Source organism: Syngnathus floridae, chromosome 13 (genome assembly GCF_059516105.1).
Source record: "Syngnathus floridae isolate MCC-2025c chromosome 13, RoL_Sflo_1.0, whole genome shotgun sequence".
Taxonomy (NCBI): Eukaryota; Metazoa; Chordata; class Actinopteri; order Syngnathiformes; family Syngnathidae; genus Syngnathus; species Syngnathus floridae.
The window spans coordinates 5,520,774-5,548,130 of NC_142425.1; the positions used below are offsets into that span (position 1 = coordinate 5,520,774).

General features: G+C 37.4%; 1 long non-coding RNA gene across 5 annotated transcripts in view; it reads left to right on the forward strand.

Moving 5' to 3' along the window:
* The window catches only part of LOC148388298 (uncharacterized), a 154,410-nt gene extending 128,070 nt beyond the window's left edge, over positions 1–26,340 (forward strand). For 3 of the 5 annotated variants that reach the window (XR_015862135.1, XR_015862134.1, XR_015862139.1), the window contains 2 exons: positions 15,525–15,562; positions 26,102–26,340. This is a non-coding gene — a long non-coding RNA (uncharacterized LOC148388298). Of the gene's footprint in view, positions 1–14,411; positions 14,804–15,524; positions 15,563–26,101 lie in introns of those variants that run through there. The other 2 variants (XR_015862137.1, XR_015862138.1) reach the window with 2 other exon arrangements.
* Positions 26,341–27,357: the final 1,017 nt, after the last annotated feature.

The following is a 27,357-nucleotide window of genomic DNA, read 5'->3' on the forward strand; positions in this document are numbered from 1 at the left end:
TAAAAGTCTGCTAGCCAAATGCTGACACGTAATGCAAAATAAAACCTTCCTAGAGAAAGAAAGCGGATGAGGATGCATTTGAAAGTATCCGTCTTCAAAAGAGCCCACTTTACTCTCATCTCATGACTGCTCACTCAAATTCAATTTCTCTTAGATAAAAACAAACATGATGAGAACTAACCGGTTTTAACGCTATCTCGTGATATTGCCATGTAGGGGAGCCAACAAGGAGGTAACACCAGGTTGCTTCGTAACTCACAGCGAAACACAGCCTGTCTACATCCAATTAGAGCCGGAGGGGACACATTAACACAACAGACAAGAAACTCCAATTAACACTGACACGTTGATTCGTTGTTAGGCTGATCATTGTCTTAAAATTTGAATTAATCAACACAACGGCGGTTGCCAAGTCATATATCTGACTCAAGAATTGTCATTGCTCACAGGACAGTAATGTGGGCTAAGAAAAAGATGATTAGCAATAATTTTGATTCTTTTTTAATTCGCATCATCTTTGCAGCCCCCCTTTCCAAAAATAGCAGCAAAAAAATATAGTCTGTGAGTGGGGCTCGTTTGTACCATACGTCTCCTCCAGGATGACACTTTTAACTCATCTTAACTGATTTCAATCATTATCTGTCTTTTAATGTTACTTTTTGATAGGCTGCTACATGCAATTATGCTACTTGTATAAGCAATATATGTTCAGATAGACAATAACTCAGCGGTGTGGAAATGTAGCACCTATTTCAAGATGAACCAGTGCAGATTACCCATCAAATGCTATGTAATGCTTCACACAGCAGAAAGTGGTAATAGGATAGTTAACAGAACATGGTGAGAGTCAATAGGAAACTAAGGGTGTATTCAGACCTGACTGTTTGGTCCACTTGAAAAGGACCAGGGTTCGATTCTAACGCTGGTCTGGACCTTTTATGCAGGTGTGAATACAGGCAAATCTCGGTTCGCTTCCAAACGAACTCTGGTGCGGTTCGCTTCAGGTGTGAATAATAAACATCGTAGATCCAAACCAACTCCAGGATAGATGCGCATTTTTGGGCTTAACAAGCAACTGCATGTTTTCCTCCATTTCCGGATCTGTGCCGCCCTGGTCATTGCTGTCCAATGGAAGCACAGGTCGTAGCGTAGATGTTTTTACAAAACATACTTACAAAACAAACATGTAGAATCTGAATGGGAACCGCACCAAACGAAAAACGTTAAGTCCGCTTTTGGCCCGGACCGAACAAGCAGACGAAAGAATTTGTCTGATCTAAGTACACCCTTAGATTAATCTTTGATGAAATACTGTTTATTGAAAAAGCATCCACCTATTGAGTACCACTGGTTCAGCACGTGTTTTCAATAATGTAAAACCCGACATGCTCCTTGAACAAGGCACGTCAAGCTCAAGTCCAATGAACAGCTTGCCTGTAGGGATACTAGATGATCAAATACTGCTGAGTTTGGCTGATGCACAGGCACATTGACACAGCTAGGTGTATTTTTATGCAGACAAGCTCACAGAATTCCACAGATGAGTGCACAATGGTACACTGCATGTCAGCACACGCGCCGAAAGATGGGCAATCTCTTGTGGCTTCATGAGAAGCGACAGGTAGGTAAGTTGCAGACATATTCTGTTGGCATTTTTGCAATTAAAGTGGGCCCTGTGGCTATCTTTCCACTGAGTGCACAAGCCAAATATCAGGGCATGGTGCAGTGCTGCTTTGCTCCCCTAGTGGAACTAATTAGGTGCTCCCAAAGGACAGCCCTGTCATCACATTGTTCTGGCCACAATACAGCCTTAGTGGCTCCGTTAGGGGAGCAAAAATAACCCAAACTGTCACTTCAAAAATATGAAGGTTTGCAGTCTAAAACTGTGTTTTATGAATGGAATGGCACAAGGTTAGCAAAACCCCAGTGGGACCATGATCACATAACGTTAAAAAAAAAAAAAAAATCTGATAACATAGCACACGATCAAATAATTGCCATGATAATTGCCCTGTATGCTTTTCAGGTGTACCTTAAAAGTAAGATTTGTAGGCTTAGTTTCAGACCCAAAAATCTTCTCTGCGCATATAGCAAAATACAGTAGATGAACTATTCATAAATTCCACCTGAACCCATTAATTCATTTTCAATTCAATGTTTACTGAGGTCTTGTGCGCGGTTCATTATTTGAAGTGTTTCCTATTAGCTCAGCATAATTGGTTGTTCCCCAGCTATGCTCGTGCTGTGACTCATATGTTGGCTGAAACAAAGCATCAGCAAAGTGAGAGGATACACAATGAGTCTATTATTCTTTCAGACATTGTTATTTGTTAAGCGAAGAGTGAAATTTGAGATAATGAAGTGATGTGTAGGTTCTGGCCGATTGTTATGTTTCCACAAAAAGAGTGTACCCACTTTATCACTTATAAGCAGTGCACAATTTTTCCGTTTTGGCGCCACAAAACAAAACGCGACGCTGGCCACGTTTAGTTCACACTGTTTTAATGATATTGAAAGTGACAGGAAAATTGTGTGCAGTACATTCAGCTGAACATTCATGTCAATATAATTGTCAGCAAACATCTGAAATATCCTTCACGATATATACGCATATATTTTTCTTGAAGTTGAAAGCTTAGACAGATACAAAGTGTCAGAAAAGTTCTCGGAATGATGTGAAGGATTCTTTTCTGGATCCTCTGCATCTGAGTTCATCCACAACTTCAAAATCTTAAAAACATCAACTTCAAATCACACTTAGCCAGGTCACGTTAGTATAGGGAGTGTTGTTCTTAGCCCAGGAACAGTCAGATGCTGCTTGCATGTTTTGTTATTTGAACTCTCTAAATCACAGGTGTAAACTCAAAGCCTAGTTAAGGGCCACCGCGATTTATGTGCCGCACTAAAGCAAATACAGTGCGTCTAAATCCTCTTCCTTGCTAAATGGAAGTGTTTTCATTTTGAATGAAAACTGGACCATAGTGGTCTACTAAAATGTTTGTTTGGCACTTTTGTTCATGACATCTAACTTAAGTGTTTATTATCACTAAATGCTAGTCAATTTTACTATGTATCTTCCCAACTTTAATAGAAGGGCATATTACTTGCCAAGACTCCAAAAATAGCAGGTTTGTTGAACCATTAGCATTGTATCGTTATTGTATATCACTTTAGATTAGTCAATAATTTCTAAAAGTAACACCCATTTGTCGATCTGAAAGAATAGATTTTTGAACAAATGTGAAATTCACTAAAATGTGACTTGGGATGTTTTAGCCTGATGCCAGTCATACATAAAAACAAGTTATTATTAACAGACATTTTATTTGGAAATGGCTTTACTTAAAACCCAATAAAAGAATGGCTTCATTCTCCTAATTATAGCATTTTCAAAACTTTTTTTAGGGGGCGGGAGCATTGCTATGATGTATTGTGCATCACCACAGAGCATGTTGCTGGAAGATGATCCAGTTCAAATCAAATTCAATTTGTACAATTTCCCTCTAATTTTTCATAATAACTTGTGGGCTGCTTAAATTAAACTTCTTGATCACTTGAATGTATGATATGCATTTTTCTTTTCTGTGCACATACACTCTTTATATTTTCCATAAATCGCATGCCATTATTGAGTAATTATGGCCAGTAAGCTGTCTTGAATACTGTTCATGCCTTTCCCCTGCTTTACAATAACTGTGATGATACTCAAATGGACAGGTGGTTATACCCAGCATACAAATTAAAGCAATGCACACGTATTCTACCACGCAGTGCTTGGATGTGCTGCACTCCCCTACAGACAAATGGACGCATTGGTGCTGAAGTGACAGCAATTGTGTCTGAGCATGTGCACGTGTGTGTGTCTGGTATTTTTGAAACACTGAACTCCTTGTTAATGTTTGAATATCTTGGAGGCACATTTGATTGACTGTATTCTTAATTTATTAACGAAACAACAAGCTGACACCTTTCAAGCCCCCCAAAAAATTGCATCTTAGCAGAAGTAAAATTGAGTAAAATTTGAACTATCGAGATTCTCCTTACACAGACAACACAAATAAACCATTCACATAAACAATACTAGTTTTACTATACTAGTCAAATTTGTTTGAAATGACAAATTGTCTTTTGAGAACCATAATAAAGGTATTTATTTACTCCATGTTGTCCAGTGTTGACAACCTTTTTCATCTGAATTCAGATATTCAGATGTGTACTACAGTATTACAAATACACAGTAGTATGAATTAGAACCTACCGTATTTTCCGGACTATAAGTCCGAATTTTTTTCAAAGTTTGGCTGGGTGCGCGACTTACACTCAGGAGCGACTTATGTGTGAAATTATTAACACACTATTATATCGTTTCACATGTTATTTTCACACTAAACCGCAAGAGCGCGCTCTAGGCCTGTGGAATCATTGGAACCACAACTGTCGATGAGTCTGACGTAAGCGACGAAGAAGAGGAAGTGCTGCATCTTATACTTCTGGAGTTAGCAGAGTTGTTTAAAAGTGACACAGAGGATGAAGATTTCATTGGATTTAGTGATTTGGAGTGACACGGCTGGTGAACTTGTTAGCATGTTATTCATGCTATAGTTATCTGAATAACTCTTCATATGTTATACCAGGCACATTCTCAGTTAGTTGTTTATGTGTCATGTAACGTTAGCATACCGTACAATTATTCAGCCTGTTGTTGCCTCTATTCTATTTTTATTTGAAATTGCCTTTCAAGATGACATGCCTGTTCTGAGTGTTGGATTTTGTCAAATACATTTCCTCCAAAAATGCGACTTATACTCCAGTGCGACTTATATATGTCTTTTTCTTCTTCATTATGCATTTTATGGCTGGTGTGACTTGTACTCTGAAGCGATTTATAGTCCGAAAAATACCGTATGTTTTTCAAATGACTATTGTTATAATTTTTTTTAATTTTGAGAAGATACAAGATTTATTATGGATACAAGATTGTACAACTTTTTCTAGAATTTAGAAAGTTTTATTTTTATTTGGTGACTGAATGTTGGGGTGGCTTTCAACACATGACATCTCTTCTATGGCGGTCAGGTGCTTTATGCTCAAAGTCTAGCCCTCTAGGAGGTATTAATAGAACAAATGTGGTCCTGGTTGTCATCACTGGTTTGAGATTAACATAATTTAACTAATTTGTAAAACTGGCCATCTGCACTGGTAGCCAAAAGAATAATTTGTATTTGTGACTCATTCTACCCTCTTTACTGAAGTTTAGCTTGGAAATGTCAAGACTGGTTTTACCCAATTAAAGCGCAGTCTTGTACGTCCACTGTTCTTATTCCAGGCGCAGGCCGTCTGAATAGGCTGACAAATTACATTTTGTTCCCTCTGATTCATTCCTTTTCACCACTTTAGCTGCTCTCTCATTCCGTTCAAACTGTCTCAGGTTGCCCCTTTCCTTGTCTCATTATTTTCAATAAAATGATGAATGAACATTGAATAGTAAATTAAACGACTTATTTAGATACATTTAATCTCCTAATTATCTAGATTACATGATTTTCAGAGGTTCTGCATTATATTGTTTGAACATCCAGTCAGTCTTACTGTTTGAAGGTTACCATGAGCAAATAGGACTGTACAATCCAGTCTGGTTGACCTCCAACTTGTTAATACTAAAAAAAAATATTTCCATGAAGGAATGTTGGAAAGGGAATAAAATACTTGTATTTCGGGGTCAAACTGTTTTCATCATAAAACATGTATAGGCCATACGTTGATTTCTGTTTCTTTATTTCGATCTATTGTCTCTCTTGGGATGCTGTACTGAGCAGCCATGACATAAAGAGAGACATGTAGCTAAGCTCATGTGGTCCAAACTCTGCACTACCCTCCACCACTTTGATGACATAATCATCTCACACTATTTTGGCTTTGTGCCCTTAAATGTGAATTACCTCTATGCCTCAGGCCCTGCTGTTTTTGCCAAGTATAAAAAGACTTCACTTTTTAAGCTTATGATTAAAATATTAATTTCTCCTGGAACAACCACTGAATTTTGTAAAAAAAAAAATCTTTTGAGGGTTTTTGAATATGTCCATGTAGAAATTGGACAAGAGGTGGTGTCTATTAGGACTGAACAATATGTTATTACTGTATCGCACTTAAGATATGAGCATTAAATTGACCTTTTTTCAAGCTATTTGAAGCTGAATGTGAAAAAAATGTGATGTTCTTTTTAGTGTAATGTGCTATACAAATATCATTCCACATCCAGTCTCAATTGAACATAAATCTTTAACCCAATATAATTTTTTCTGATAGCATGACCTCCAATCAAACTGTTTCAATCATAATATTTTTTCCCGCTAGGACTATTTTTTTAATCAACTCACAGAAGAGTGAGCAGAAAGCTCACAATGACGCTTTCATAAATGTTCTAGGAGCCAAAACTACCCATGTTAAAAAAAAAAAATAATAATTAAAATCCAAAGACAGATAAATTACTTACTGTGGCGGACAAAATATGAATCACATGAAGAAAAAAGTTGACATTTATTCAAGTGATGAACAAATCCTTCCCATATGAGTTGGCCAGGCACCGGTTGACTCATATAAGTTGGAATATGAAAATAAAATATAAATTTAGGTGCGATTTGTGCTGCTGCACGGTGGTGGCTGACTGTTATTCGTGGTTCCCTCTTTACCGGAGTTTCAATATAGTTCTGGCCTCACATTACCTCTCTACTTATGGGTAAAGGGATGTGCAAATAATTCAAATATGTCAGTTTCCCTTTTCAATTTCATATCTTATTTATTAGCAGTGGCAGCAGGGTCGGATTGTAGTTCTCATGTCTGCCTCACAGTCAGAAAATTCAGGTTTGAATCTCTGTTGGAACATATTTCTGTGAACTATCCATGTTTTCACTGTGCTAGTTTAGTTTCCTTTTTCTCCTGCACTAACCATGACCATTATGACTATTTCAACACACCAGAGTTCTCCTGCTAGGTTTTTTTTTTTTATTTCTCAACAATATACTGTATACAGTGATGAAACGTTGTAAACATTTCATTTCAGGAATATATTGACCAAAATTACCAGTAATGTCACAGTATTGCAAGTGTAAACCCCAAATTACATATAGTATAAGCACCAAGATGATTGCAAGAAAACAACCAAAATGAAAGTTAATGCATGCACGACGCCATAAAATGTTGTCATCATGTGCCAAAATGAAAACTCAATGCAGCAAATATTGACCATATTAGAGGATGCTAATTGCAAACATACTAAACCATGGCTATTATCTGTTCTCACATCTGCTGAGGTTTAGTCATCGTAAAGATTTTCGAGCATGGTGTTAGCTGTTAGCTGCAGTTGCATGTTTCTCTAACATAGAAGGATTACAAGAAGGATTACTACTCTAACTCTGCTGCATGCGGTATTACAGATTTACAATTTCAAATAATAATATTAAATAATATTTTTTGTATTGTTATATTTGCATGTGGTATTACAGATTTACAATTTCAAATAATAATATGAAATAATATTTAAAATTTTATCACAGTTTGTTGGTAAACTGTCCTCACTACACAACTTGATGTTGGAAGGTGCACAGAACAATTATTTTGTCATACGTTTGAATAAAAATACGATACAAATACAATAAAATAAATAAAATACATACACCTTGTTGAAGTAATGCTGAAAACAATCTATTCTCTATCCTACAATTTTTACTCAAGTCTCTGTAAATGACATTGATATATGGGTCATTGTGAGATACAGTTCATCTTCAATCTTGACTCAATGAAATGCTGCGGTGTTCGGGTATGGCTAAATACATAGACTAGCATCTGGGAACTTGCATGTGTGTCAGTAATCAAAGTAGCAAGACTGATAAAATCGCAAATAATTATGTGCAGTATTATAATGGTTGTTGACATTAACATTTTACACATTTAATTCCGCTTCATTTCTCTGTTTAATCAAGTGTCTGAGCATACCCATAATATTTAATCACAATTATGAAAGATGATATTTGCAAGTCGCTACATATTGAATGCAGGTCCAAACACTCCTTTGCCTTGCATCTTTCTAAAGGAGCATCATGCCAGGGCATGCATTTTGCCAAATGCACTCACCAGGGGTCGGACCCCTAATTCACCAGACAGGCAGCCCTGGTTAACCATCGTGACAGCAGAGTCTGTTGGCTCTGTATTTAATGAGGCGCTTCTGTATATTCATTCAATGATAACTGGCATATGGCTGTCATTGTTGAACATGCCTCCCCACTTTGCAGGAAAGTTCAGGACCATCTCAAAGGAGAGTCAATTAGCATGATGATGTGCAGTGCATTTGGGATGAGCAGGGGTGTTCCTTCCTCCATTCTTTTATGTCGAATAATTTAGCACTGATATGACAATTTGTGCTGCACAGTAATATACATGTGTACTTGACTGCTGGGCTGAACAAAGATAATGGCCAAATATAAACAACAGTGTGTAATCGAAGGGATGTTTTACTTATATTTAGCAATATTCAGCTATAAAAAAATAATATTTTTTTCAAAATTAATTTGAATTTGAGCATCATTATTTTTCATGTACAATTAATATCTTAAAATACAATTTGACACCTGCTGTTGTATAATTCGCTCAGAACTCAGTTAACAATAAGTCATCATTCCGATTGTGAATGTCCCATGACCAAACCCTCCGTGATTGGTGATTAACTCAGTTCTGATGAACTGTGATGACACTTTCAGTCAACAGGAAGTAGTGTCTATTAATTGTACATTACAGAAACACGGAGCTGACAATGTGGGGTGAAAATGTTTTGACTGGCAAACACAGGCTAGATACTTCCGTATGTGTATTTTGGTGTGAAAAATCCCCAACAAAAATCATGGCCTGCAGTGATAAAACCAGAACATTACAAATAATATGTTATATTTATTAATTTATATATTCTATTTTTATTCATTATTTTGTGAATATTATTTTATTTATTTATTATTTTATTTATAGATTATATTTTGATTTATTATTTTATGAATATTCTTCTATTTTTTTAACATATTGGTATAATGTAAACCAAATGCTTTAGCATTTAGCTACGGGTACGTTCAAACATTTGTAAATACGTTTGAACATGTTTTCGAGTACATTCAAGATTCAAGACGATCAAACATGTATGCAGATACGGTTTAACTCCACGTTGGCAGTGCCACACTTCCGTAGTACATGAAAAATAATTGTTATCAAATTAATCATAGACAAAATATTGTTTTTCTATGAATGAAAATAGCTAGTTAGTAAAGTAACTCTTTAATAATATTTTAAATTTAACACATTAAAAATTCAAAGCCCCATTGCAACAACAGACTGAGCACACCAGGTAAAATCTCATTGTGCAGGGTGTTTGGATAGTCGCCATGTACTTAGGAGGTTTTATTATGGATAAAAATTTGTAATCAATAACACAGCTCTTCAGTCAAGCATAACCAATTATGGTTACACGCAAAACTTAATAATATAATCGTTCTAAACTATTACACTGGATAAAAATTAACACTGGCTGCAAAAACTTGGAATCTTAATGTGGTTGGTGAAGCATACCCAAACTATGCATCTAAATAGCTTTAAGTCACAAAACTGGGAAAATCTCCTGTTTGTCTCGGGCCATAAAATATATCCTTTTTAGCATCTGAGCCACTTAGTTGAGAACCACCAGCCTTTTTTTATGCATGCAGGCTCTGGCACATGATCATTTCCATTACAATCATTTGTGTGAAAATATTCAGCATGCACAAACAGCATGAATTTTAATGTGATGGTGCAGCGCTGTTCAATTACATTCCATAAAATATTTACACAGAATCTATACCTGACAACATATAACATTGAAATGCAGGAGGTTTTGGGTGTGAGGGTGTTGATGTGAATAGTCCACATGCATTCAGTGCCTCATCACTGACCACTGAGCGTGTGTGTGTGTGTGTGTGTGTGTGTGTGTGTGTCCACCCTTCCCTCAATCACGATTGGCTCCAATGTTCCGTTTAATTTTCCATGTCCAAGCATGCACACAAACTTCCAGAGCATTTTTTGGACCATCATAAGCAACATGCACAAATGTATATTTGAAAGTAATTATTTTTTTTAAAGCTTCATTTTCATTTGGTTAAATACTAATGAATATAATTAATAGAAATGGGCATTCCATCCCAGGGAAGAAAGTGTCTGTCCATCCTGGATGGACACCCTGTACTCTGTTATATGCACTCCACCCTTTTAATCAATTTGGTTTCTCATCTGTTGGACTATGACTATTTTGTTTTCGGACTGACACTGGATGGAGAGATGGACCTGTGACAGAAGCCCTTTTCAACGACAAGGACGGATGGACGATTATAAATGAATAAAGATGGACGGATGAGGACAAAAGGGTCCCCGGTTCGCGGACAAAAGATGGAGGACGGACTGGCAAAATATCTCCAAAAGTACCCCATCCCTGATAATCATTATGTATATTGTGTATACCTGTCTTTGTCATGTTTTAAAAACTTAAAAGAAATATATAGGACATTTAAACTGTTCTTTTCTGTTTTGCAAAAGAAAAGAAAACAATTCACAATGTGACACCATATAGATGCGCCACAGGGACGCCTCAATGAATGCTGATGTTGAGGAGCTGAAAATAAAATTTCCTGTCCCACTGACAAACTGTCACCCATCAGGTTTTTAAGCATAAATCATATTCTGCATGTAGTGCTCTCAGGGTGAATAACTTTGTGTACCAGTAGGACTGTACAGTCAGCTGAATATTAGAACTCAGTTGGGACAAACCAATTCTATCAGTGTTAGAAAAAGTCACTGTATTGCTAAAAACAGATTTAGCGTTTGAATTACTATCCTCAGAAAAAAGGAAGCAAGTAGTTGCAGCTTTTTGCTGTTTAACTTGGTGATTCACTTAACTTTATTAGTTTATTTTTTAGTGGACAAACATTGCACAAAAATATCTCAACCAACAGCCACTTTATCTTTTAAAAAACATTTTACTTGATTCTCACAAATCAATTGCGAATATTAATGGTATTATTAACACATAACGGCAAGGACTGGGTATCTTTGACTTAAGTGGGGATGGGTAGTGTTGTGAATTAGTGGGGAGAATACTTTGAAGACCTTAATTTCACCAATACACCTTTCTATCAGAAAGTCTGGGGTCTCCGTGACAGGCTCTCCATCCTCTGGGGTTGAAGTAACAGAGGCTGCTGAAAATCCCTTCGGTTCTGTGGACGGCAACACATTCTGTATGTGAAATAAACCATTCAGTCAAGGTTCAAACTTTGCGCTGTTCCAGAAACCACATACCCAGCATTTTCCAATCAACATGTTGAGACAGATGGTGTGAAGCTGGAAAATCCTTCAGTCTCATGCCTTACTTTGGGTCCTTTTGCCTCTTCAGAAAGATGTCCTTGAAATTCTCCTTGGATAGGTTTCTTCTTCTCTCAGGCTGTACCATGAGTAGATGGTTTGCAATTTGATGTGTCCATGGAGAAAAGAGGTTACATGCCTCAGGTCTTATCTGTGACAGCACCTGGAAGTTGATCCCAATCACACTGTTCATACATTATATCGGTCTATCTACTATTTTATTATTATCCTGCACGATTTTTCATACTCTTTAGAGACTGTCAGAATAATTGGAGGAAGCACACATCTAAATTGTATCACTCATGCTCCAGGTTATAAAGTCTGTGACATTAATAATAATAATAATCACAATAACCACAATAATCATAACAATCATAATGATTATAATAATAATCCACATAAGAATAACAAATTATAATCACTCGTAGATGTACAACAAAGGCGAATGAAAACGACACTAGTTTCTGTGACTCTGAACCGTTTAGATGACAGGCGATCTTGTTAGTACGTGTTTTATTTGGATAAAAAAAAAAGTGAAAGCTACATATATAATGTATATTTCCAACTGCTCAAGGTCAAGGTTGGTCAAGGTTGCAGAAAAAGTCACGTGATGGAGGATGCCTTCAGATTTTGTGTGTCATGGAGCGGATGAAGCTGGGCGACCAAATGCAGCTTGGACCAGGGTTTATTGAAGAACTCAAAAGACAGACTAGAGACTCGACTAGGGACAAGACTAAAACAGAACGACAAAACAAGACTGGAACAGAACAGACTGCAGACTAAAAACAAGGAGACGAGAGACAAGAGACGAGAACAATCCGACAGGGGTGTGACACGCAGACAGGACTTATATACGCGACAGGTAACGAGAGGCAGGCGACTGTGATTAGTACATAGATTGGGAGTAGACACAGAAAGGGAGGGGCGAGCACACAGACACTGACATTGTGCTTGGTAACCACATCCACTTTCCCAATCCATCTTTTTCCCAGCATAAGGCTTTGAAAGCACAGTAGATATTCAGGCCAAATCGCATTGAAAAGGTTTAAATGCTGGGTCATAACATGTCTCATCTCAGTCTTTGAGAAAGGTAGACAAGCATGTTTATTTATGCACTCAAGTAAACCTATGGAAGTGCCTGGCAAAATGGAATACTCTACAATTATGCAAATATCTATTGTTGTTTTGTTGATAGGCTATTGCAACAATTTTGGATGTGTATTTTTTTTTTATTCCAATTGAAACAGCAACTACAATGTATCAATCTATATATGAAACACCTTTCTACCAATTTTCATGACACTGTATTTTGAGCTTGAAGGAACTTATTAGTGGTTAGAGTTCACCATGACCTCTCCAAAAGGCTTTTCTTCAGATTCGTATGTCATCATAGAAACAGTGTAAGAACATTTTTGTCTTGCTTGGTTAGACTCAAAGATGAACCAATTATATTGTGTTATGATACAATTTCTTAATATAGTCTATTCCAAAGCACATGAATAGTTGAAATAAACTGAAATGTACCAGCTTGGTGAGCTATCATATTGTTCTTTAAAAGCTGCAATAAATGTCAGTTAGAACTTGTCAAGGTCACTGTGATCTATCTGATACGTTTGTAAAGAAGACAGCAATCTAACAAAACAAGGATGTGATGACATTTTCAGCTTGAAAGACCTTCTTCTTCTCTAAACATAACAAAATATATCTGTGCTTTAAGACCGCTAGTAATTGTGTGTACTGTACACAAACAAACAGGACAAATTAAATATTTGTTTCAGGTGGAAATGAAAAATATTGCACTGTCCACCTGAGGGCTGCCAGTGGATGCCCTTCAGTATGTTGACACATTTTTTTGAACAGAAGACCACCTATGAAAAAACTTTTCACGGCCTTAGCACTATATCTCCCCGACCCACTGAGTGCAGAAATGGCAGGTTAGGGTTAGCAAATTCACAAAGGATAGGATAAAATACAATACAGTGTTTAAAAATACAATCAAGTTTCATATAAGTCGTGTGTGGCTATCGTAACAATGTATTTTCTCTACATCGCGGATTTTCACCTATCGTGGGTGGTCTTGGAATCGATTATCTGCGATTAACGAGGGATCACTGTATATACTTGTGTCACAGATTTATTGTGACATTTGTAAAATGTAGTTATTGTTGTCATTTTTTAAATAATATTAACATTTATTCTGCAGTCTGCAGTCTGGCATGAACAGGATGGACAGTTTGGACTGTAAACATCATTTGTACGATTTATGTTGTCTCATAACTTCAAGCACTTTGCGTAAAAAAATAATTAGTATTTTGTGTCATTGCCACTATAGCTGTGCCACTTCCTTTGGCGGTGGGATGCAAATGTTTATTAAGTTTTCATTCCACCTTAACGTCCAAACCCTTTATTTGGTTTAAATTATTTCTGACTTTTTCTTCTCTATGAGATTCACAACATTCTCTGAAGCAGCCAACACTTGGAACAAAATTGACACTCAATTTACTATTTTCTCTGCTTTGATAACCAAACAAAATCTACTCTCTAATCTCCAACCATGAGCACTTCAATTTCTGTCAGTAACTGATACGCCTCCTCAGTCTCCTATTCTAAATGGCTGCCAAGGAACACTTTGCCCCTTCCAAATTCAAGCAAGCCTACTCACACCTTGGTCAGAAACCCATGAGCAACAGAAATGTTATGAAACAATAAAAAGTAGATTATTATTACGTATCGGGGCTTAAACCAAGAAACAAACGCTGAAATGGACATACAAATACGTTTGCGTATTTTGTATCTCAGGTTTTGTTTGTGGTACTTGATACGTCTGGAATGAATGAAAAAGAAAAGTGTTTTTTATGAACGTCTACTATGTGAATATATTTAGAGTTATGATTATAAAATGATTATTTTGTATGGCAGGTCTGCAGAAAATGCATCGTTTATTCCACCCTTAAAAATCAACATTTATCTATTCTCTTTTTTCCAAGGTTGTCTTTGGGATTGGCACCAACCTATTTCATACAGCTGATGATATTATGCATCTCTTCTAAATGATCCTCCTGTAATCAGTGGCTGATTGTCTCTGACTGTTGTGTTTATATTTGTGGGTGTAATCAAATTTCATAATTATCCGTGTTGAATGATATTGTTGCCTGCAGAAATGGAGAAATATATTTTAGAAGACTCAACCAAAGAATACTTTAATTGAAAAGGCGGAAAATGTTTGGATCCCACTCAACCTTTGGTGGAGTGGTAAAGTGCAGTGAATTGACGTTGATGTTTTGCCCTGACCCATGTTTCCTAACCATGGTGTTCTAAGAGTGAGTGGGAATAAAATCCATATCTTGAGTACCTTGCATGGGAATGATTGCATGGTGACAGCAGCATACTACTAATAAGATAAGACACTGAATAATGGGGAAGGGTGGGGGTAGGGTTACGAGTTTCCACTGTCAAAATCACTTTTTATAAATGTAGTGTCAATGAAAACATCCCCTTTGCTCAGGCTATGATATTGGGGAAGAACACAGAGTGAAGTAGGCAACTTAAATAATACTACAGGTGTGGTGGTGGGTTGTGGGATATTTTTTGGGGGGGGGTGTATTGTTTTTAATTACGTAAAGTATTTTGTGTTGCATTTTATTGTATGAAGTGTTCTACAAATTGATTGATTGGTTGATTGATTGACTGAAAAGTGTTGTTTTGTTCCCAGAACCAGGAGCTATTCTGTTTTCACAATCCTAGGTCTACTGAAAACACCAAACAAATTCAAATGTCAAATTTGATCAAGTCATATTAATGTGGGATTTCAATTGACTGAATAAGGAAAGTGCAATTTATGATGTGTGATATGCCGACACGAGCACTGAAATATCAAAATACGTACAGATGTAATATAAATACATAGATTCACACAAATATTCTATTTTTTTATTATATGGTGCAACATAAATGTCTGTACATGTACATGGGAAAAGAAAAATTGTATTTCCATATAGATTTTATTTAATCTTCAGTTCATACATGACATACTTAATTCATGTCATTTTTTAAAATTAATTAGGAAATTTTGTTTGTTTGCTTCCTCTGTTTTGTTGTAGAGAGCTCTCAAGTCTTGCTAATGTGCTGCATTAATGGAGTGAGTGGAAAATCACCACTTGTATCCTTTTATTGATTTCTCTACTTTTTCTTCCTGATGGAGACATTTCCATAACAAGCACCCGAATTTCACGTGTTCAAGCTGGGCTTTGTATAATTTTGTGAAATACTTGGTTAAACTGTTTTTTTTTTGCACAGCAGTTTTATTTATAAAATGAAATCTTCCTTTCCTTTTCTCACCCACACTCTAGACACACCACCACTCACCCTTTCTTCTTCCGTTCTGTTTGTCTTCTATCTCTGGCAACCTAAACCTTTCTCATGCTTTTTACTCACCCACAACCCCGATGCACACTGTCACTCGTTCATGTCTACCAGTTATTATCTGTTCTTTCGCACTCACAATCCCCAGGCTATCTCCCCGGTCACTTCACCACTGTTGTTCTACTGTGCAACACTTGTTGGCACTTTGCATGTTATGCGTGGGTGGAATCAAATATTTTGTGTTCCAGCTTTGAATACATAATTTCTTAATGCTCCCTTAGAAGTGAATTGTTGCCGTCTGTAATTGTGCAGGACTACTGTTGCAGATATTCATCTTTTACCAATTGCAGCTTTTACCCATCAACATTAGTATGTCACAATGACTTTGTAAAGATCAGAAAAAGGAAAACAGAAACATTTGAAAATATTCCTTGTAGTTCTGACAAATTGTCAAGGTTTGAGTTAACATGTGTACCATATCTTTATTCTATCAAAGGTGGGATGAGCTAAAAAAAAGTTGAAGATGTAGAAGAAAATCAATACTTTTATGAATCTAAGCCCTCTAACTTGGACTATATATACAATGAACATACATACGTGATAATAATATTGCAAAGTTGCAGTGCATCTTTGTAACTTACGATTCAAAACAATACTCTAATTTCTGTTATATATGAGAACAAATTTCATTTCACGATGAGGATCATTAACATCCATATAACATCTTGTCTCCAGCATAATTGCCAAAGTCTTTTGTCAATATTTTGAGAAAACAAGGGGAAAAAAAGACAAAAAACAGATGGGTGAACAAGTAAGCAAAGGAGAAAACGATTAAGTCAATGATGTTGTGGTCAATGATATTATTCACCACTTAGTCTCCATGGAACAAACTCCTAATTAACCACCGACTATTTTACCTCAATATGTAACTTAAGCTCAAGGATTACCTATCCTTGAGACACACACCTATATGTGTCTACCTTTTAATGAATGGTACGCTCATTTATTATGATCGACATGATTGATAAATTCATTAACAAAAAATAAGGAATGTTTAGATGGCTCAAATAAAAAAATCCTGTGATAAAAATAACACCAGTGGGATAAGAAAAGAGATGCCTGTAGGTTTGGTTGCCATTGGAAACTACTGATAGTTAATCTACCACCATAGACCTCCCTCCCACCAAGCAGTTCTCTCAAAATGCCCTTAAAAGTAAAATAAAATTGCAAATCTAAATCCAATGTTATTAATGGTTCTTAGTTAAACATTACTGAAGGCTCACTGGCCATGTTCCACTCACAGATCATTCAAATTTGTATGTTGATCACAAACATGACATGTAGTATATGTTTCCACTTTCTATGCCATGATTCATTCTCATTAGTCAACTTTGATCAGATGGAGTTTCAAACTTTAGATTCAGCTTGACAAACTAACATAATTGAAATGTGTCAACGATTTTGTGACGTTAATGCCATTCATGGTAATAATGACTCCACTTCTCTTCAAAAAGTAACAATATTGGAGCCTGAGTGCACAAGCATAGAGAATGAAAAGTAGCTTTTCTCAGGTGATCAGGCTCTTAAACATGACTTAATGCGAGCAATTTGCACCGGAAAAAAACTGCTAATATTAAATATACTTATAACAAAGATGTATTTTGTTTTGTTTCTTGTCTCATGTAATAAAACACTTGAATGTTGGCAATCTGTGTGCTGAAACACAGACACAAGCCTCCAACTATGGTTTGTTGACATTCCAAATGAAACAGCAAATAGGGTTGACTGGACATGTTTTCGGCTGGATGTTATTCCTAGAAAACTACTAGTAAAAAGTGGCAATGAATGCAACATGGCACAATCAACCTTTTGACTGTTATTTGAGCCCATCAGCTTTTGCCAATCGATAGTGCTCCAGACTCTCACTCCTTTCGTGACTACCTTACCTCCCATTGTGGTTGAACAAGGCTCACACAGGCCTGCAAGGTTGTTTAGTCGGCCTTTCCCGCCAGCAGCTATTTGGCCTTGATGATTCCCGCTGTGGCGATTCAACAATGGTTTGGGGCACAGCGCAGGGAAAGGATGATGAATGAATACGCTGGCTCTTTAAGTGAGCAGAATGAAAGTATAGTCAGAGTATTGTTGAAAGGAAGGCAGTGATGTGAGAGCAAGAGAGTTGAAAATGTAACTGAGTCATGAAGGCTTGTTTGCTATTTGTTGTACTTCAATCATCACATTTGAGTGCGTCTGCTACTTGGTATTAAATGCTGTCAACATCAGCATAGATATACACGCAAACATTTGGAATCAACAGTATTGTACAATTTCACACTTGAAAAGGAAAACCTGAAAAAATTGAACTCTGTGAATAATTATCTGAAATCTATAATCTGAAAATACAATGTACAAAAAATGTCTGGAAAAGATCTTGGATCTGCACCTCTATCTGGAACAGGGTTAGGATAGAAAAGAGTGCCATTTTTTGAGAAACCTTATATCAGAAGTCAAGAAGAAGTGCCCAATCTTTTCTAACTTCATTAAAGAACAGCTCTGCGATTGGCTGGCAACCGGTTCAGGGTGTCCCCCGCCTACTGCCCGATGACCGCGACCCCCGTGGGGACAAAGCGGTGAAAAAAATGGATGGATGGAGACACACACGCATGCGCACACACACACACACACACGCACGCACGCACGCACACACACACACACACACACACGCACACGCACACGCACACACACACACACACACACACACACACACACACACACACACTCAATGTTACTGAGTCAATTTTATTTTTTTACGTTGCCAAATTTACATCTAGGACCCATGAATGCTTTGCAAAATTGTCAAACACATTTTGACAGTCATTTCTGTTGTGGCAAAGACCAAAAAATAAATCCCCAATTCCCAGCTCTCATCATTCCAGAGTTTTATGATGAACAGATGAACGCAAGCATCTTGCATCTGGAATCCAATTTTGCCAATTTTTCCTCACTAGGACAAACCAAAAGAGAGTTTAAAACATATAAGTGCGTGTGTATGAGAGAGAAAGGGGGCAATAGGAACATCTGGGCTCTGTTGGAGACTGAGGGTATTCCCAGCTGCTCTGTGGACCTAACACTGTGCCAAAGAGGGGGCCATGGGAAAGGCTTTGCTGCTGCAAGGGTCAAGAACTGAGTACTCCTCCTACCTCAAATTGCCTTTGTTTCACTTTGCCTCTAGTGGAAAGACAAGTAGAATTGTGATGCATGGGCTCTACTCAAGGGAACCTATTACTTTTTGTTCCCCACAAGGCCGAGTCACGTGACTTGCAACTGTTAATTAGAAGTTGGCTTGTCCAACTAACACAAACCAATCAAGGCAACTGATTTGCCACACATTGGAGTGAGTTAGCTAATCACCGGTGCAATTGTCAAGAACTGCTCGATAATCAGTCATCAGCTGTCTATGGAAACGTTTAAACATGTTTTTTTTTTTATTTACCGTATTTTCTGGACTATAAGGCGCACCTAAAAACCAAAATTTTTCTCTAGTGCGCCTTATATATGGACCAAATTCCTAAATTTAAACTGGCCCGAAGCATTGTGTCGTGAAATCAATCATAAGTGGCCCGCTGAATACTATGAATCATGAATCAAAAAGACAATGGATCATTATTATGTGATTATAAAATAATTTATTGCGTATGAAGTTGAAATAAAAAAGATAAAATGGAGAATGATTTGATTTGGATTAAAAATCTGACATGATGCATTAATCGTGTGCCTTATAGTTCGGTGAGCCTTATATAAGGACAAAGTTTTAAAATGGGCCATTCATTGAAGGTGCGCCTTATAGTCTGGTGCGCCTTATAGTCCGGAAAGTACGGTACTTATTGTAATGTGGACTACATGACTGAATCACGTATAGTAGAAAATCAAAGATAACAATTTGAGCGACTTGATGCCTCACGCCACATTTGTGTTGGCACTATTCCACTAAGTCCAACAAATAGTTGTGTGAATTTCTATGCTGTCATTTCTGGGGGTATTGCAGATATAGCACGTCAAACCACTTACAATTCATTAGTATTCATTAGCCGGCCAACATTTTTTCCACATACAAAAGGCATCTCTATAAGAAAGTGTTCTCCATCGTAGAGATGCCACCAGGGGCCTTTTCTTATATACTTTAAATCCTTGTCTCTATCCTAACACCTGGCTCCATTGCCAAACACCGGTGTTTCATCTCTGCCTGCTCATTAAAAAACGAGCTGTCACCAAGCTGCAAATTTAAAATGTGTATTTATAAACCCTATGGTTTCTGTTGTAAAGTATCTTCATGAGGGCAACAGATTGGAAGCAGTGATAATAGGACTGGGAAATACCAATTAGCTCCCAAGAAGTGAGCACATTTAGACACATTGAGGGTAGATCTTTATTCAAACATCTGCACATGCCCAAGTCCAAATGTGCATTAAAAATCTATGAGTACAGCTAGTCACATCCATGTCTCTCTTTATTAGTCCCCGCTAATGACTTGCATGATGCACTCATGCATGTAAGGATTCAGAGGTCAACTGAAGAGCATTACTGAAATCATCTGATCCAAGCCACTTATATTCTAATTAATTGCTAATCATATTACCGACAGTCATTGTCAAACCTATCAATTCATACATTTATCAATCAATAAAATGTCTAACTTTGTCTTTTGTTTACAAAAAAAATATTATTTGATAAGATGAACAACTAATGGAATCAGAATGATACCTTTATATTATGATGTTGAATTAATGAGTTTTATTTAGGTTGTATTGACAGACCTCCCTGTGTGGACAGCCTTTTACTTTTGTTGACAAGCCTTGAACTGTTTCATTTTTCTCTGTGGTAAAATCTCATATCGCAGCAAAGGAACTGCCATAACGGAAATATAGCCTTTCACAGATTACCTGTATAAGAGTTAAATACACGCACACATGTGTCCTTGATCTAAAGCCAGCAAAAGAGGCCTACATAAAGGGATACAAAGGTTGTATGCGAGTGGAGGCAGGGGGTTGGGGTGATAAGTTGTGTACAAGACCCCTGATGGGAAATACTGGCACATTTGGAGCCACAGATTCACTAAAGCAGCAGTAGATGTCAGCTGTGCTGCTCAAGAGAGCCCCAAGGGGTCCATGGGGCCTTTGGCAGACACATGATCTTGCAGCTTAAGTCAGCAATTAGTTTAATGGAGCAAAGTATGAATCCATTTCACACTATCATAACCTTGGGAAAGATGTGGATAAAGGATGTTACGCAGGTCTCAATTCAAGTTTAGATGTGGAAACAATAGGTTTTGGTATTAAAATTATTATTATTTTTTTTTTTACCTGGAGAGTTCTGTGTGTGCACTGTAGTAGTTTCTGTTTGTCAGTTGGAACCTAAATCAATTGTGTTTACCATCTTATTTATAGAAGGAATTCAATACATTTCAGTAAATTTCGGACTATAAACCACACCGGACTATAAGCCGCATCAGAAACCTTTCTCTTTATTGCACTTTGGCCATCAAATTATTAGCCAGTTCATTAGTAAGAGAGCATTACTCAGTAATGCTTTGTGGCATAGCTTTGAAAAAATCCCACATTTTATATTGTAACACAGAGAACAGCATTGTAAAACAATGACACAGTTGTAGTTTCTAGTTTATAGGTTATAGGATAGTTTTTCTTTTCTTTTTCTACTTTTTTTTTTTACAGATCGTCATTCAGATCAATCAGATAAATAAATAAAAACTTAATTGGAAAAAAGTAGCTTCCTGAATTATGTAGAGCATTATTTTTAATATTGATACAAACGTATTTATCTGTTACAAAGGTTGTTAAAATGATCCTTCAGATTTCTCCAACACACTACGTGTAGTATTATTTGAAACAGAATGGCAGCTACATGACGTTACTCCTAGGCCTCCGACCTGTAGATTTTACTTTTGTATGCTTTATATCATTGTACACAATGGCTTCAATGACCATGAAATGTAGCAAGAAGTAATACAGGCAATTAGAGCCCTCTCACTTGGTTACAGACGCTCACCGACAAAGCTGCATTTGTATTCAATGGAAGGGATTGTGGCCTTCATTTTGCACAATCTATTCCAAACACTTCAGAATGGAATTTGCATTACGTTTATTTATGGAGTGCTGTAGTGTATTATGAAGAATAGCCTTATCAGTCTCTTAAACATTATTGTATAAGGAACTCACACCCAAGCAAGTATATGCACTGTACAAATGGTTCATGTCTGTATGTCATGTTAAAAGCAGAGGGCTGTATTTGAAAAACTATTATTGACCTGCAATTGGCTGGCAACCGGTTTAGGGTGTCCCCCGCCTACTGCCCGATGACAGCTGAGATGGGCTCCAGCACACCCGCGACCCCCCAGGGGACAAAGCGGTACAGAAAATGGATGGATGGATATTATTATTGACAGTGTTTATTATTATATGCACCATATATTACGTGGTGAGATGGTTAACCCTCAAAACCGTAAATAACTAGCGGATTTTTCTTAATTTAGCTAATTGGAAGACCCGATACGGGCAAGGTAGTACACCCCCCTCTCCCCTGTAGATGAAACAGTCCTTATCTGTTTTACATACATTGTTTCATTTAGGCCAACAAGAGTTTGAGTTGCATTTTTCATGTCTGCCTCTTTCACAGCTGTGCCATACTTTGATGCCTTATAATTTCACTTCTGTTAATTGATAATGTTGAAGTGGATGAGTGAATGTTTTTCATGTCATCTTGAAGCAGCTGCCAGCTGCATCGTCAACCTAGAATGCAATGCAATCAAAGATTGCTAAAGACTTCCAATGTCCCGGATTGATCAAAACTTGCATAACATCACTAAAATATCGAAAATGTTCTCATAAAAAGCTTGTTAATACTGTCTCTGACACTTTTTAAAACACATTACAAAAATGTCACTGAAAGGGTACAGGAAGTGTCACTCAAATATCTTGGTGAGTGTGGAGCAAGCCTGAATTAATGAATAACTCCCAAAAGATTACGTGATTTGAAACTTTATTGATCCTTCTGAAGAAATAGTATTCTGTATGTGCTGCATGTATTTAACATTGAGAAATCCAACAATGGAACTGAAGCAGGAATATTTAGGTTTTGCACAACCTTTGCATTTTGTATGGTAAAAGGTTTGAATATGATTTCTTTTCATGTTCAAGGCAAAGATGCTCTGCATTTCTCATGGCCAAAGTGCTGCTCTTTGTTTTCTCATGTTGGGAAATTATCAAAAAATTATTGATTCTGGAGGACAGTGGTCTGTCACACTTTCTGATCGAGGACTTCATTTTGCCTTTGTGAAAGGAGGCCAGAAATTGAGTAATCTGCTCCTCATATTAGCTCCAGTTAGGAGGCAAACAGCAACTGGAGACACTTGGCTTGCTCCTAAATAAAACATATTCTCGTTATTCAATCAAGATGTAACAAAAGTGTGGATTAGTGTTTTGAAGCGCAATTGTGGAAGTATGTGCTTTACCTTGGACAGCTGCCCAACATACAAAATGACATTGAAACACAAGTAGTGAGTTTTTGCAACCAAGGGTGCTCTATTGAATTGTGCCAGCTCACAGATTGTAAAAAGCAATGGATTTAACAGATGCTGTAATATTGGTCTGTCCCCACATGATCTGCTATTCATACTCATTATCAACCATTTTAAAGTCCTGCAAAAAGCTCAAGAACAAATCTATTATCTTCTTCTTGAACACTCCACAGTCTAAAAATTGTTGTAAAACTATAAATGTCCATGTATTTAAAAATAAAGACATTTTAGAATGGCAAACTTTTCATGACTGTTCATCTTTGTACAAACTTATTGAGTCTTAAAAATGAATGCAGTTCAGGAGCATTCTGTCTAAAGGCAATGTAATGGTATGTCAGCAGTGTTAAACACAAACCTGCTGCAAAGTCATTGGTACATTATTTCACTTGGCTAAATTATTCATGTGCGAAAATGTGAATACAGAGGGAGATAGACAATGGTGATTTGTTCCACACCCAGGGGCTCACAATAACACTGCACACACTGATAGTAAAACATTGTAATGTAGATATTAGTGTGTACGTCTCAAATTAAGGAAAAATCTAAGCGCTAAGTAATCAATTCAAAAGAGGATACCTGCTCTTTCAGCAAGTCTTTCTTGACATGATTGATAGATGGATCAATACACATTAACCCAAAAGGCATACATCTAGAGGTTACGTGACTTCAATGTAATGAAAGGAAAGTTGACAGTTGCTTAATCAATGATGTCAATGATTGATAGTAGATCAGATCAGTTGAAATCCTAGTGTTACAGGAGGTACCTAACCATTGCTCCCTTTGAATAACTGCAATGAAACAATGCAGCTTCATCAATACAAAACATTTCCATTATTTGAGATAATGTCGTATCTCACTTTTCATACTTTCAACATCTTTGCTGCTATGATGTCATGATCTCAATATGACTGACTGTCCCCATGCACTTCCTGATGCTTTTAAAGTCACTGTGGCCTTTTATTTATGAACAAATAATTGATTCCAATGCAAGTGAAGATGCCAAGAGGCAAGCCTTTCAAGTGGCCGGAACTCTAGACTTCAGTAGCACAGACAGCTATCCAACTGCTGCTTGTTCCAGAAAGTACCACTGTTTCCCGGGTACTTCAGAATAGTTACAAAGAGAATATGGGTTATCATAAAGCAGGATTAGGGGAAATCTCTATGTGGTAAGGCAGTTTTGCTACCCTCATTAAAATAGTAAGCCTTCATTAAAATAGTAAGCCACCACATATTGTATACACTGCTTAGAGATGACATTTTCTTGCAATTGCAATGCTGAAGCTATGTTGGGCATTGTTTATTTTTGTGACATTACTTTGTGAAGATTTTTCTAGTATAAGGCAATTGTTAGATGTGAAGCTCACATACATATTCCTTTCTGTGCTTGTCGGGGTTCTTTTTGGCCATTCCTGTTTCTTTGCTCTTCCAAAAATATGAGTTAAGGTTTATTGTTCAACCTGTATTTAAGTATGGATAAAAGAACACAGATAGTAGTCTGGTTTCATGAACAACAGAAATCTGAGAGTGTTTACAGTTCAGAGGCTGAAATTCCTCAAATTTGGACAATTTTAAATAAAACAAGTTTTATAAATGATTACCGTATTTTCTGGACTATAAGTCGCTCCGGCGTGCAAGTCGCACCAGCCATAAAATGCATAATAAAGAAGAAAAAGACCCCTCCGTGAGTCGTCACCTTATCGTGGTGGAGGGGTTTGCGTGTTCTAATGATCCTAGGTGCCAAGTTGTCTGAGGCTTTAAGCCCCTGGCAAGGTCACCCATGGCAAAATGGTCCTAGGTGAGGGGCCAGACAAAGTACGGTTTAAGATTCCATTAATCTTCCTCCTTGGCGTCACTTTTAAACAACTCCGAAGATGCAGCGCTTCGTCAGACTCATCGACAGTTGCTGTTCCAATCATTCCACGGGCGTAGAGCGCCCTCTTGCGGTTTAGTATGAAAATAACGTGAAATTAATATGTTAATAATTTCACCCATAAGTTCCTCCTGAGTATCCCACCCCCGGCCAAACTATGAAAAAAAAATGTGACTTATAGTCCGGATAATACGGTAATTGTCTATCAACAATAATTATGAATTAATTTGATCACCACTTATTTGTTACTCAGTAGATCAATCATTACACCTTTAAAATAGATAGCCTGTGTTTGTCAGATACAGTAAGTGTCAATGTATTTGAAAAACTAATCATAACATATCATTATTCTGTTTAACAGACACCTGCGTGTAATTTGATTCAGGATATTATTGTATAGCTGTGAAACAGATCTGAACTGTGCTAATTAAGTCTTAAACCTGAGAGTTAAGGTAGCTATAGCAACAGCAGAAGACTGCAACGGCGAGTGATCATCAGTGTCGTTTTCTATTTTAGAGATGAGCAACACTTTTGCGGTACCAAAACAGCCAAGTGTCTCTAAAGAAATGAATAAAGAGAGAAGATAGTAATAAATTAAAGATTGTCAGATGCCTTATGGAAATCAAATATATTAGGATTCTGAAACCAAGCTTCAAAAACCTCCATCCTTTTTAATTAAATCCCTTCTTGCCTACATCTTTTTACTTTGAATTTAATACCGGCTAGTTCCATATTTCACGTATATTTGTACCCTTATACTACCAATTTTTACCAGACTACTCTCATCTTCTACATTTCTCCCCTGATGCTTTGCTTCTGTTGTATCCCCACTAACCATCCTTTCATCTGTGTTTCAGGTACGCATTGCCTTCATCTCTGAAGAAAGTCGCTGTACAGCAGAGAGGTCAGTCTATTGGCTTTTTCTTGTTTTGGATGAATGGACAAAAAACACCACCAACAACAATAAAGACAGATATTAGGCATAAGTGGTCTAAAGAAGAACAAGAAGAATATGACATCAGCTATGTAACGTTAAGCTACAATTTTCTCTGGATAGCATTATTTTGTTTTTAGTTTCTTGTACCAAAACAGGACTCAGAACACTTATAGAAAAATGTTTCAGTTAATTAAAAAAAAAAAAAGAATTGATACTTTCCCTGAGTCAATCAAAAAAAGATGTTCCAGCCTTCGACAAGTCTTTGGATAAAAAGACAATGGAAGTTTCTCTCTACCTCCTCACACATTTTTTTTTCCTTCACAAACACAAAGTACAACAACCTGATTCTCTATATCCTTTTATTAGTGTGTATTACTATTAGTCATTTCATTTTGCAGTGAAACGTGGGTTCAAATGCAGAACATGCTTACAATCTACAATTACGCAAATATTCAAATACCCCAAAGACCTTAGAATTAATGTGTCATCATAAATGTTTTGATGACAGTAATCTCATGATAATTCCTCTGTAAGGAAGAGTTTGCATTGATGATTAAGCACAAATTGGATCATTTCCTGTAAGTTAAATAAGTGAGGATCAGTCATGATTTGAGCTCCTGCTTCCCATGAACTTTCCATCCATCCATCCATCCATCCATCCATCCATCCATCCATCCATCCATCCATCCATCCATCCATCCATCCATCCATCCATCCATCCATCCATCCATCCATCCATCCATCCATCCATCCATCCATCCATCTTCTTCCGCTTATCCGGGGTCGGGTCGCGGGGGCAGCAGCTTTAGGAGGGACTCCCAGACTTCCCTCTCCCCAGCCACTTCGTCCAGCTCATCCCGGGGGATCCCAAGGCGTTCCCAGGCCAGCTGAGAGACATAGTCTCTCCAGCGCGTCCTGGGTCGTCCCCGGGGTCTCCTACCGGTGGGACATGCCCGGAACACCTCCCCAGGGTGGCGTCCAGAAGGCATCCTGATAAGATGCCCGAGCCACCTCATCTGGCTCCTCTCAACGTGGAGGAGTAGCGAGTCTACTCCGAGTCTCTCCCGGATGACCGAGCTTCTCACCCTATCTCTAAGGGAGAGCCCGGACATCCTGCGGAGAAAACTCATTTCGGCCGCTTGTATCCGAGATCTCGTTCTTTCGGTCACGACCCAT